Source organism: Mirounga leonina, unplaced genomic scaffold (assembly GCF_011800145.1).
Source record: "Mirounga leonina isolate KUSES-001 unplaced genomic scaffold, KU_Mleo_1.0 Mir_125, whole genome shotgun sequence".
NCBI classification, from domain to species: Eukaryota; Metazoa; Chordata; class Mammalia; order Carnivora; family Phocidae; genus Mirounga; species Mirounga leonina.
In genome coordinates, this window is record NW_023270305.1 from 77,075,352 (window position 1) to 77,088,323 (window position 12,972).

Sequence of the window (12,972 nt, forward strand, 5' to 3'; positions counted from 1 at the left end):
TTGAGATAATACCTAAAGTTGCTTTATTAAAAGAGGAAGCTGGCAATATTTCTGACAGTGTCTTAAGGAAAAAAAAAAACCTTCTTGCAATGGTGCTCATGAGAGTAATCCAAACTGATTGTGTCTGATCAGTAATTCAGAATTTAGATTAAACAACAATGGAATTCAAAGATAAATGATCCCTTTAAGAAAACATTCAGTTAGTATACTCTGATTCATCTTCACTAGCGACATATTCTTTTTTCACATATTCAAGGCGTGGTTTTATTATCCACGTACTCTGAACAGCACCGAGCACCTACCAGGTTCCAGGCGCTGTGCACACACACGATTGCATTCACCCAACAATGAGTCTGGGGTTGTTGCACTGCCTTGGCCAAGGCCAGAGCCCTCAGGAAGCTTGCATTTTAGTGGCAGGAGGCAGAAAATAGACAAGTGTGCAGGTAGATAAAGAGCACCTTGTAAACAGAAATCAGCACTTGAAGAAAATAAAACAAGGCACAGAGTAAGAGTAACTGGGTCACTGGTGGAACAGGGAGTACCTTTAGATTGGGTGGTCAGGGGTCTTTCTTGAGATCCAAGGGAGAGGAGGGAGCCAAGCCGGAGGGGGTGGTGGGGAGGGGGGCAGGCAGGCAGGGAAGACAGCCAGTGTTAAGCTCTGAAGGTGACCAGCTTAGTGTTCTGGCCAGGAGAAAAGTGCGGGTATGGCTGAGAGTAATTAGGCTGAGAGTAGTTGTTAGGGGGACAGGAGTGCGCGCTCACAGGGGACCAGATCACACAGGACCTTCAGGCTATGTGAAGAAGCTCGGGCTTTCTCTTAACTGAAATTAGAGGCTGCTGGAGTGTTGCAGAGTGTTGTCTGTCTTGTGACCTAGAACTTTTCTGTGATGATCAGCGGTAGGCATTCGGGGGGCAGTGATCGTGTGTGGAGTGGGGTATGGTGCTTGGATTAAGCTGTGAGATAGATTTGGGAGGTGGAGCCCATGAGATTGGTTGTGACCTTCTGTGGGGTGCAGAGGGGAAGAGAAGCAGGACAACTCCCAGCTTGGGGCTGAGGCACAACACCGTACCTGCGTCGGTCAGCTCCCTCTGCCATAGCAAAGTACCCCAGGCTGGGGGGCTTAAGCGACAGACATTTATTTTCTCACAGTCCTGGTGGCTGGAAGTCCAAGATCAAGGTGTCAGCAGGTTTGGTTTCTCCTGAGCCCTCTCCCATTGGCTTGCAGATGTCTGCCTTCTCGGTGGGTCCTCAGGACGTCTCTGCTCTGTGTTCACACATCCCTGGTGTCTCTCAGTGTATCCAAATTCCCTCTTCCTATAAGGACCCCTGTCAGATTGAATTAGGGCCAAACCTAATGTCTTATTTTAACTCGATCACCTCTTTTAAAGGCCCCATCTCGAAACACAGTCACATTCTGAGGTACTGAGGGAGGACTGCAACATACAAATTTTGAGGGACACAACTTAACCCATAATGGTTCCCAAGGAGCAGATACCCAGATAAACCCAGCAAAGGAGCTGTCGTGAGAGAAAGAGAAGCTTTTAAAATGTTAGCGGTACCATCCAGATATAGATTGCATTTATAACGAAAGCTGGACGTCTTAATATATTTCTGCTGCTCAGAACAGCACTGCCAGGGTTAATAATACCAGTGAAGAAATTAAAGGAGGAGAAGACTTGGAGGGGGAGGAGAGGGGCAGAGGAGGGAGCAGGAGAAAAGAAACTCTTTGAAATGATTCCCATGTTTTGCTCAGTGAGAGAAGTTGTCACGTGCAATTATATTTACTCAGATATAAAATTTTGCTTCAGAATGTAAGGAATTTCATGATCATAGATGATATTTGATATTGAGAAAATTGGTTACTTCTCTGGGGAGGGAGATGGGGAGAAATGATTTGCATTTCTGAGGGAGGGTGGTAGTTAGTAAAAAGAATGGCCCGGCTCAATGTCAAATTGGCCCCTCTTTCCTCAGTGCTTTGAAATCATGGCAAATCCAGGGTAAGACCTTCTCACAACAAAAATACTTTACTTTTTTTCCGATACCATAAATAATGGGTGATTATTCCTGTATCGTTTGTGCATGATTAGATGTTCAAAGAACACAGGGACTATGTAGGGAAGAAAATGAAATCATCTGAAATTCTACTCTCTGAGATCACCAGCATTAACAGCGGTTCATGGTCATTTCTTCATGCTTTGCTTTATGCATCTATATGCACATCTATAATTCGTATCATGCAAGCTACTTTATTTCCAGTAGTGTGTGTGTGAGCATGTGTGTTTGTGTGTGTGTGCATGTGGTGCAACTGTGCACATGTGCATGTTTCCCTCACCCCTCCAATCCCTGGGAACTGTGTTGGCAACCTGCTTTGTATCCTTTCTCTTCTCCAAGGACCCGTGTTCACTTACCGATATATGCCTATATCTACACTCAAATACAGGTTCGATTTTAAAATTAATGTCTGTTTTACAAAAGTGCAATCTCAAGTGAATGTGTCCGTATATACAAACACTCATTTTCCCTCATCTCACTTTCTTCTTCACCTCTGTTCTTTGCAAGCGTTCTGCCTCGTAAGTGCTAATGGTGTGTCTGCTTTTTTCCTTGAACTCAATTTCCGTGCCTGTTGAGATGCTGTATTTCATCAACATCCCTTCTGTGAGCATCACGTCTTTGTGTCAGCACTGCCCTGGTTTTCCCGGTTTCTCCTTCTCCCACCTCTTCTTGGTGGAGGAGATGATGGGGTGCTTGCTGGTGGGCAGGTGAGATAATTAGATGCTCCATTAGCATATACCCCACAGACTTTTCTCGGAGTGCTCTCCCTAAGTGTTAATTCTGTTGAAATGTCAGTGAGTCAGAGGGCGTTTCTACACATTATTATTATTAGTTATTCAGCAATCTGATTCACTCTTTGAATTGACCCTGACCTTGCTTTGGAAATCCATAAAGTGCTTCCCTGAACTTTTTGTCTTTGTCACTGTTTTTCAGAAAGGTAGAGATTTGTTCTTCTCTCCTTGCTGGAGGGACTTGGGTTCTCACACAAGGCAAGGATCCAGTTTCTATGACTCTTCTCCCCACAGTGCCCACCCAGGCAACTTCCCCAAGATCTGCTCACCTCTTCCACACTGCTTCTCTGATCCCAATGCAGAGGATGACCATTGCTTAACTGAATCTGCCTGGCAATCAAAATTGTTTCTATTGAAATGATGTTGCAGTCTTTCAATGAAACATCATTCTCTTCAGGAATGCTTGGGTGGCAGAAGAGAAAATTGTTCCCTGTTTCTGATTAGCATGCTTTTCACTGTGGGAAATATTCTTGGCATGGATCTTGAGCCCAGGGAAGCAATATTATTGCTGATTTGAATGTTATGAAATTTTAACCCTAAAGGGCAAAGCAGATATTACTAGTTGTACATTCTTAATAACACACATTACATGAGTTGCAACCATGAATGCAGATAAAATAAGAATTAATGGAAATATATTATGCCATTATTAGAGTTTAATGGAAACTTGCTAAGATTTTATTTAAAATATTGTGTGAAAAGTGAAGTTATAATGAAATTATGCGGAGGGAGGAGTTCTAGAATAATCCAGAAGTGCGCATGCAAATGCAGTACTTTCTCCAGCTGTCACCTGTCATAAGTGGATTTACGGCTGTTTCATGATTTCCAAGGGCCAATTCTTCATGACCGTCGTTAGCACAGACTTGGTCTCACCAGGTCTGACACTGCACCCAGGAGGGAATGAGGACTGAATGCAGAGACTGGCACATTCTGCAGGGCACGCTCCTTGTCCTGTTGTGCAGGGGACTCTGAGCCCACAGGACTGGGGTCGGGGGGGCAGCTGCGGGACTGGGAAGGGGACTGGTAGTTGCCGAACTTCTGTGACACCCTGAGCGGTGAATGGGTCTGAGGGCCAGTTCTTCTGGGGATTCTGTGCTGAGAACTCTGTCCCCAGAATTCAGAGCTCTCTGGGGTCTGCCAAGTAGATGGATGTTCTCTGTGCTTGGCCCTGTTGTCACTACCTCCAGGAATAAGCAAAGAAAAAAATCCTTGGTTGTTCCAAAATGAGGCTTCAGTTCATGGAACATTTCCACAATGTCAAGCCTTCAGTAGCTCAATATTGGTGTATTTGTGTGTGTGTGTGTGTGTGTGTTCACCTGTGCAAATGGTCCTGACCTTATTTTAGCAATTTAAATGCAGGTTAACATAACTTGTTTTTCCTGCTGTGTGGGTGCCTAGGAAATTTAATTGAATCTAACCAACACTTGTATTCTCTGGAAGGGACAGATGAGTTTTCTGTGGGGAATGAAGAATACCAGTGGTTCGGAATTGGAAGACAGCCTGTGAGAGCAAATGAACTCCATGCTGGGAACTGTGAGGTCTGCGTTCCCACCTTAACTCTTGTTATCCATCCGGGGAAGTCTGAGCAGGTCATTTAAACCCTCAGGAAAGTTTTAAGTCAAAATTTTATCAATGGTAAAAGGACTAGATTGGCTATCTGACTTAAAAAGCTCCTTCCACATTGAAAATTATCAGCCCAGGGTGAAATGACAGATTGACTGCTATCGTCTTCAGATGCATATATACAAGAGCATTTGAAAAATCATGTGATAAGCAAAGGAATCCCGTAACTCCCCGACTTTCAGTTATAACTAGGGTAGAAGCTAGACACCCTAAAAAACCCCCTTTAGTAATTATTGCATTACACAAACCATTGCCCTGATCATTCATTCATTCATAAAATATTTCAAGTCCATGCTCCATGGGTGGTAGTTGCAAGGTGTTAGGGATGCAAGCTAAATAGGACACACTTCTCTTCCTTGAAGGAGTCATGGGAGGTGGGTCTTGGAGAAAGGATAGGCAGTACACAGTAAAGAAGCTAATTACAACACAGTATAATGAGAGCTACAACATAAGTATATCCCCTAAAAGACACCTTGCTGCCTAGGACATGCTGATCTTGTTGCACGTTTCCACCCACATTGTAAAAATGTAAGACGGAAGTGATCGCAAAATGTTCATGTATGCTCCCCACTCACTGGTTTTTCAGAAGCTAAAACCAATCACAATGAATGAGAAAACGTAGATGTGAGTGTAATATATGTACTGTTTCGGGGACTCGACCCAGGAAAATGTAGGCAAAGGTGCTTTAGCTCTGGAATGAGGTGGATGTGAATTCAGATTCTGGTTCCTTCTGAACCTGTTGCCTTAGGTGAGTAACTCAACTTCAAGCTTCAGTTCCCTTGTTTGTACAAAAGGGCACAGTGGCTTCCTCACTTGCTGAGACAGTGAAATAGCATCATGTGAAAGGACCTAATTCTCTGGCCCGCTCTCTTTGTGTTGGTCTTATTTCAACCTCTGTTGGGCACTATTTCTCTTAAGTATCTGGCAGTGTTTCCTTTATTTTACTGAAATCCCCCATCACACAAGTGATAAAAAACCTCTTCTTGTCTCTGGTACAATGAAGGCACCTTGTGATCTGGAATTAAATTTGCCTTGTTAACAAGTTCCCATTGACATAGCAATGGCCTTCAGCTCTTTTACAAGGCTCCTTCGACAATGTGCACACAGTGAGGGAGCATCTCCTTGGGCTCCTAGACTGTCCAAGGTGTGGTCCCTGTCCCCACTGTCATTTAGCTCCATTCTACTGGCTCTCTATCCCCCTAAGGGCCATTTTGACAACTTCACCCTGTCTCTGTTACAAGTTGCTTGTCCACTGCCACTCAGCCCAATACCCTTTACCTCTTCACTTGGCCAGAAACTGTCCATTTACAACCAAATACATGCCAAGTGCCAGGCAATGTATCTCCTGCTTCGTAGGAGACACTATCTGTTGCACAGGAACTTGCCCATCATGATGCCCTGTTATTTCTACTGTCTGGAAGACAATTGTTAAGACCTTGCCTTGTTTTACTTACAGGGAAATATCATCTCCTCCTCTGAAGTTCACCTTTAAAGAGGGGCTTTGCTGCATGGTTGCTTGACCCAAGGGATTTGAATTTATACATCGTGTTGCTTCCCAGTACTGTAACTGCCACAAAGTTGCTGGGCCAGTTGGGGGTCCCTGAAATCCACACTACAATTTAGCTAATGATGTACCCATCACTCTTAGCTCCTGATGCTTTTTAAGGCTCTGAATACCACTGTTGAACAAGATAGGAACCCTTTATCCAGGAGGCTCCTTGACTCCCGTATAAATTGGTAGAAACAGACAGACACCTTTTACACTGTCACTTAACTTCACTCACAGATATGTCTGTATTCAGTATGAAGTTGGGACATGCAGAGACACTTCAAAATTTAACACAAAATGGAATATTTCTTTTAAAATAGCTCTTGACTTCCAGTCAAATTGATGGGTTGAGCATAACAGATCTCCTTATTTTATTCTGAACACAAAGAAATTGTGGATGAAATATTTTAAAATATTTTTGAAGGTTCAAGAATCAAAATGGGGAGACTCTAGAAGGGAGGAGAAGCTGAACTGAGCTAGCCCCTGGATAACGGCCCCTCATACAGAGCTTTTGACAACTAACTGTATGGATTGGGGAAAAAATTTGTGGGTTCACACAAAGCAGGGAGAAACCTGAGCTCCTAGGTTGAAACAAGAAGCTGGGAGAATTATTAGCTGTCCTTGAATAGGGACAGGACTATCTACCCATAGGCTGAGGTCAGAGTAAAGAGCAAACTGACCACTCTTGGTCATTGGCTGTATGCAGAATTATCTATGACCAGAACTGCAGGCTTGTGGAACAGTTGGTTGTTGAACTCACAGAGTTACACTCCCCAGAGATTTAGCACCAGGACCCACAATAGGATTTGCACAAATAACTACACAGAGAAATCTCCAAGACCCAGAGAAAGAATACTCATGGAGACCTATGATGTGAAATGTGATCATACAGAAGAATGATACAATGTTGGATAGAATGGGTTCCATGAACATTGATCTGCAGTTACCAGCCCCACTCTGACTCCAAATTGTTAAGTGTGTGTATAAAGCAGAAGTGATAAGAGAAGACTATGAATACAACTTAAACGAGTATGTTTAAAAGCCAAAAGGGATAAAGCAGAATATGACATAAGGATAAGAAGTTATGAAGTGGAACATACAGATATAAAAAATAACCCAAAAATGGGAATTAAAAAAAATTACTGGAGGGTTTAATGATACATTAGACAAAACTGTAGAGAGAATCAGTAAAGGGGCAGATAGATCAGGTAAATCTTTCAGAAATCAGCATAGAGAAGTAAAGATGTGAAAAATAGAAAAGTTAAGAGGTAAGGAAGATGAAATGAGCAGTCCCAATATATCTGTGATGGAGTCCCAGCAGGTGATGGAGACAGTGGCAGAGGCAATGTCCAAAAGATAATGCTGAGAATTTTCCAGAAGTGAAAAAAAAAAAAAAAAAACCCATCAGATTGAAATGTTAGACTAGAACAAGTAAATTCTATACACACACACAAATGTTGTAAAGAAACGGAAAAACACCAAGAGAAAATTCTAAAACCCACCAGGGAGAAATCAGAGTGCTAATAAACAAATAACAGTCTAAAGACGGCAGTGTTTTTGTCAGAAATAAAAGAAGACAGAAGACAATGGAGCAAAATATTTAAGGTCCTGAGGAATAATGTTGTGAACTTAGAATGCTGCCTAGATGAATGAATATTTAAGGGTGAAGGGAAAAAAGTGGATAGATTTGTAAATGTTATTATTTAAAGACTCTTATGGCAAGATACATAAAATATACAAATATTGTACTTAAACAAGAAAAATGAATTTATAAAGAAGGAGTGGGATGCCGGAAGTAATAGTAAGCAAAAACAAATGTGCAGAACATGGTGATATATTTAAGTACCTAGTCACTGAAAAGTAAAATAATTGTAATGAGGACAAGAGTGAAAAAACCTGAGTGTGTGTGAATTTGTAAGCTATGTAGAAATAAATAATAGAATACTAATCATGTGAGTTGCGGATTAAGAATGTGGGAAATTTAGAGGGAAGTTAAATTACTGCTAACCTTTCTCAGTCGTTTGAGAAGATAGAGATATTGATTTATTTATATTTATTTGGAAAATATAATTTTAAGTGTGTATGTGAAAAACAAGAGTAAATGCACAAATGATAAAAATATAATGCATGATCTCTAAACCAGTAGAGGGAAAGATAGGAAATATGTATGGTTTGATTAACCTTGTGGAAATAGAAAAGAAGAAAAGATAACTAGATAAAAACATATATCAAAACCCCACAAAATAAGATTGTACAAATAAGTTCAAATATATCAAAATCATACTATGAATGGGCTAAACACAAATTAAATGACAGACATAAAGAGATTGGGTTAATATCTAGCTATTTGGTATTTACAAGAAGCACATTTACAATATATGGACACAAAAATATTGAAAACTGATGAAATATAAAATATATGCCAGGTAGGGGCACCTGAGTGGCTCAGTCAGTTAGGTGACTGCCTTTGGCTCAGGTCATGATCCTGGAGTCCTGAGATCAGGTCCTGCATCAGGCTCCCTGCTTGGCGGGAAGTCTGCTTCTCTCTCTGACCCTCCCCGCCCCTCAAATAAATAAATAAAATCTTAAAAAAATATATATATGCCAGATAAATACTAAAATAAGATGATGTAGAAATATTAGTAACAACCAAAAGAGAATATAAGACAAAAACAGAAAAACAAAGAAAAGGGTAAATTTCTTATGAAATAGAGGCAAAAATTCCCCCAAGAAGTCATAGCAATAATGGATGTATGCATATGAAATATAATTGCCAAATATTTAAAGAAATAACATACGGAAAAATAGAATTGGCAAAGCCACAATGATAGTGTGAGGCTTAACATGTGCCTTCCGGAGAATGATGGCTCAAACTTACAAAAAAAAAAAAAAAATCATAGAAATTTGAAAAACAAAATTGACAAACTTTGATTTAATGATTTTATATAGAGTTTTGCTCTTGACAAAGAATATAATTTATTTCAAGTATATACAGAACTTTTTAAAAATATATCATATATTTCATTGAAGAAAGTTTCAACAAATTCTTAAGAATTGATATTATACAACCATCTTCTCTGACTACAATGCAATAAAATTAGAAAAATAATTACCATGAGCTCAAAAAAATCCTCAAATGCTTATGAAAATATTTAGATAAAACATATTTCAAAATAATCCATGAGTTATAAAAAATGTCATAATAGAAATTAAGAAAATGAGAAAAACACCATAATTTTTAAAAACGTGGACCATAGTTAAACCAATTCTCAGAATGAGAGTTACAGCAACGTATTAGAAAAATAAAAGATATTAAATATCAATTAGCTAAGCAGCCAGTTCAAGAAGTGAGGAAAAAACCAAAAAAGCAAATTGATTGATTCCTTTTTCCATTATGAAAACATTCAGGTACCATTTCTTTAAACATTGCCTGTATTCTACTATCTCCTTTTTTTTTTTTTTTTGATTCACACTTAAAAAGTATTTTCTGCCTTTTTTTGCTCTCTTGATTTTCTTATATCTTTTGTCTCTGTGTATTGCATATTTGATATTTTTATGACCTATTTACCAATTCATTAATTCTTTCTTCATCTGTATCTATTCTGCTGTCATAGCCATACTTTGTGATCATATTTATGGTTTTTGTATTTTTTAGTTACAGATATTCTGTTTTTTTTCAGATTTCTTATATCATTTGTTATAGTTTTCTGTCCTTTGTAGATATCTTTTAGCTTGATTTAATTTTCTTACCTAGTAATTGTAGTTTTTAAAAAAGTTATATCTAATAATTTCAATATCTGGTCTTTATAGGCTTCTTTTTCTTCTCTGCTCTTTCTTTGTTATTGTGTTTTGTGTGTGTGTGTGTGTGTGTGTACCAGGTTATCTTTGTGTGCTGGTTACTGTATTTTTTTTAAGACATATTTTTTTTTTAGTTTTAGGTTGACAATAAAGTTGAGAGGAAAGTACAGAGATTTCCCACATATACCCTTACACTATACATGTATAGCATAGCCTCTTCATTATCAATATCGCTAACCAAAATGGTACCTTTGTCCCTAAGGATGAATCTATTTGACACATCATAATCACCCAAAGTCCATAGTGTACTTTAGCGTTCACTCTTGGTGTCATACATTCTATGGGTTTGCACAAATGTATAGCGAGATGTCTATCACCATGGTATCATACAGAGTATTTTCACTGCCCTAAAAATTGTCTGTGTTCTGCCTATTTATTTCTCCCAACCCAACCCTACACCTGACTATCTCCACAGTCAAGCCTTTTCCAAAATGTCATATGGTTGGAGTCATATAGAATGTAGCCTTCTCAGATTGGCTTCTTTCACTCCACAATATGCATTTAAAGTTCCTCCACACCTTTTCATGGCCTGATAGTTCTTCTTTTTCTTCTTCTTCTTTTTTTTTTCTTAGCACTGAATGATATTCCATTTTCTGGATATACCAGTTTATCCATTCACCTACTAAAGGACATCTTGGTTGCTTCCAAGTTTTGGTAATTATGAATAAAGCTTCTATGAACATCTGTGTGCAGATTTTTTGTGTGGACATACATTTTTAACTCCTTTAAGTAAATGCCAAGGGTGGATGGTATGGTTAAGAGTATATTTAGTTTTGTAGGAAAGGGTCATACTATCTTCCAGTGTGGCTGTGCCACTTTGTATTCCCACCACCAATTAACGAGTTTCTATTGTTCTACATTCTTGTCAGCATTTGGTGTTGTCAGTGTTCTGGACTCTAGCCATTTTAATAGGGGTGCAGTGGTTGATTATTGCATTTTAAATATTATTTGTAGGAATAACGTGAGGCCCAAGATGAAAATACATTCTTCCAAGGAGGATTCACATATTTTTCTATCAGGCATTTGGGGATGCTATCAGTTTATGGATGACCTTATTCCAAGTTTAAAGTTTGATGTTATCTGGATCACCCAGGTGGTAAGAACTATGATTTCAAGAGCTGCCTCATTTATTTTCATATTTTGAGAGTTAGCATTAGTGGTCCCTGGGTAATATAAGGCTGACTGGTAATTCAAATCACCACTGGACATGTTTGTGCTTTGACCTTATTCCCTTTGGCTCAGTGTTGTAGCTCTTTACTAGTTGAGCCAAGGGTTAGCAAACACTCTCAGAGGAAAAAAATGGCTTTGAGAGCTGAGTTTACTTTTCTGGATTCTCACATTTTCAAGAAATCCAAACCAGTGCTTTTCAGGAAATCCTATGTTTCTTCTTAATCTATATCCCTAATTCTGCATTTGTTTTATGTATTAGAGTTTTCTTGGGTATTCTGCCCCAAATTCCCCTACTTGTTTATTTCCCCCCTAGAGAGCAAGTGCCTATTTGACATCTCTTGGATGTGTTGTCAGTATTTCAAATCTAACATGTCCAAAACAAGGTCCTTCATTCACTATTCCCCTCACCTACACACACAGACACACACTCTCTACCTTCTGGCATTTTCTATTCTCCAACAGCTGTCCCCATAAACCTTCTAAATGTTCAATAGAAAACCAAGAGTCCTCATAAATCCTGTTTGCATCCCTCCCATCCATTCTTGGCAGGTCCCCTCTACATAACCTCAGAGACCTCAAAATCCAGCCATTTTTCTCTACTCTCAAAATCCACTAGTGCCGCTCTGAGTGGCATCTCTGAGCGGTAGCTCTGAGCCACCATCGTCTGTCTCTCTTTGACTAATGCAGGCAGGGACTAGTTAGATGAAAACTCTGTTTCCTCTTCTGCTGAGCACCATATCTCCATCATTAAACTCCAGACAGAATAATTGTTTAAAATGAGAATGGTATCATGACCCTCCCCCGTTGAGATGGCATTCCAGAGCACTGGCAATTGGAGTCCCTGGGTAACAAGGTGCTCCTCTATGAGCCCACTGCATGCACTAACATTTATTTCTGCCTACCTGATAGGTGGAACTTCTATGTGTCTTGGGGACTTCTTACTCTGCCTGGGGACACATACTTTCCTAGGCTTGTTTCTTATCAGCCAGCTGTCACCTCTCATCTCCAGGGTCACATGTTCAGTGGCACCCTGACCCATTGAAATCGCCAAGCACTATGGATCGCCATCCCTGCCCTTGTGTCTTGTACTGTTTCATATTCTTCAGAGCACTTATTCCTATCTGAAACACTCCTGCTTCACTGCTTATTTTCTTGTTTATTGTCTGTCTTCTATACTGGAATGTGCCTCTCTTGTCAGGATCCTAGAACAGTGTGTGATACAGAGAAATGTCCAATAGGTATTTTTTGGTGGTTTGAAAATGGGAGAATTTCCTATGTATCCTCTGAGTTGCTTTATTTTCAGAAACACAGATTGCATTTTAATTTAGAAAGTCTGTTTTTTTTTTTTTCTTTTTTTAAAGGAGGCGTAAAGAGGTCTGTGCTTGAGACATCCCGGCAAATCTTCCTTCTCTCTGCCAGAAGGTGGATGATAGTGTCCTACCACCAGACCCTCCACACAATCAAACCCATGTGAAATGCGACTGTGTGATGTGGAGCCTGACCTGTCCCCTTCGGCAAGCACAGGCCCCTGGGCATGGCTCCTTTCCCCATCACGTGGCTGCATCCCCATCTGGTCCTTCTGTGGCAGGCTCTCTCTTCCATCCCAATGCTCTAACTCACTAACACCCACCTCCTCCACAGTTGGCTCTGTCTATAGCTCCTTCTACTTCTTCAGTGGTTGTATGGCTTAAAATATATATTGTTTTGACTTTGTTAGGATTTGATTCTTTTAGATGGATTGCATGCTTTGTTTTTTCTTTTCAATTTTAATGAGCCTAAGGATAAATGTAGTGAACAAACATCAAGCACTTAAATATGCTTATTACATGAATGAATGAATGAATGAATGAATGAATGAATGAATGAATGAATGAATATGTTTAAGTGTGTAGATTTTAGATCTTCAATTGGTGGTTGATTAGTGTTTA